This window comes from Pteropus vampyrus, unplaced genomic scaffold, assembly GCF_000151845.1.
Source record: "Pteropus vampyrus isolate Shadow unplaced genomic scaffold, Pvam_2.0 Scaffold21511, whole genome shotgun sequence".
NCBI lineage: Eukaryota > Metazoa > Chordata > Mammalia > Chiroptera > Pteropodidae > Pteropus > Pteropus vampyrus.
In genome coordinates this window covers 1-1,538 of record NW_011910292.1, presented here as the reverse complement: position 1 = coordinate 1,538, position 1,538 = coordinate 1, and the positions used below count along the sequence as shown (strand labels likewise).

At 46.7% G+C, this 1,538-nt stretch overlaps 1 pseudogene; it reads right to left on the bottom strand.

Moving 5' to 3' along the window:
- Window positions 1–305: 305 nt before the first annotated feature.
- On the bottom strand, window positions 306–424 carry LOC111735273 (annotated as a pseudogene).
- Between the last annotated feature and the right edge of the window lie 1,114 nt (window positions 425–1,538).

Here is a 1,538-nt window from a genome sequence, read left to right as displayed (position 1 = left end):
CATTTCTTCACTGAAATTTGGACTCAATGGTGACCTACACTATTTGCCAGAAACTCCTTAATATAATGGAGAGAAAGGAATCCCAGGACTGAGATGTGTGTTGTGAGTTTTATTTTGTGCAAACTGTCCCCTGAGAGGGCACAGCAGACTCTTCTTTCACCACACACACTATAGGGGCAGATAGGGACACAGTACAGAACCTGAGTGGGAGAGCCCAGTGTGGCTGGGCACTGCTCTGAGTTGCGTGGTCTCTGGTTCTCCCAGAGATCAGATGAACATCTCAATACCTCCCCCCCACCCCCCGCCTCCTACAGCATCTGGTATTCTCAGGTGGTCTCCCATCCAAGCAGTAACCAGGCCCGACCTTGCTTAGCTTCCGAGATCAAATGAGATCGGGCACGTTCAGGGTGGCACAGCTGTAGACTATCCCAATACCTTTCAATAAATTTCTTTTCTGCTTTTCCTACATAGAGTAGATTCTTTTTACTGCCAAGAACTGAGACCTCAGCCCAGGGCATTCTCTACTGCCCTAGGATGACTAAGACAAAAGCAGCTAAGGAGAGCTAGAAGAAGAGACTTAAAGAAGGACTAGCTCTCCTTAAGGACAGAGCAGACAGATTTTCTAAGGAAAGGAGACTCTCAAGGAAGAAGCAGAAGAGCCACAGGTCCAGCCATCTCATCCTCTCTATTGCCAAGCATGGGACATCTCAAATTGATTATACAAGAGAAAACAAAAGGCTCTCTACAATGAACACTCTCAGTTAACTCCTTTACTGAGGCACTCTGGACAGCCAGCCCACCCGTCACCCCTAACGACACCAGCACTCTGCCTGCTGCTGGAGCCCATCGGCTCTGCTCTTCTATTGGTGCTCCTAGTCAAAACCACTCGGCTTCTTCCTGGGAGCAACTGACTTATTTGGACTAATAGTTGTATAAGGCCAAAGCTCTTTTAATATTCATTATTGTTCTTTGTCACCTTCTGTAATAAGACAGAGGATTATTAACCAAGATTTTTGCTCTGCTTCTCCTGAGAGAAAAACAGTTAAAGCTGGAAACCAGGCTATACTTCCCACCACCCAGCAGGGAGTTCGTGAGTCAGGAGAGATTTGCAGGGAAGAGAAAATAAAGAAAGAAAAAGAAGATAGAGTAGAGAGAGGGAGGATGAGAGAGAGGGAGAGACAAAGAGGGAAGGAGACAAAGGGAGGGAGGAAAGGGGGGGAGGGAAGGGGAGGAAAAGGGAGAGAGGGAGAGGGAGAGGAGGGAGGGACAGAGGGGGAGAAAGAAAGAGAGAGAGAATGAATATAATAGGAATGAACATGAATGGTGAACAAAGAGGATCAAGTCTGGGGAAGAACTTGGGCAGATGGAAGAATGAACTAGAATTTTAGGATATTTTGCTCAATGACATGCTGTGCCAAACTGGGTGCAACCTCTTTAAGGAAAGCTATAAACAGGATTTATGTTATTCTGAAAGGCCTCCAGATTGGATTTGGTGTTGCAGGGGTGGTAGGAGGGAGGAAGTTTAGACAGGCAGAGTG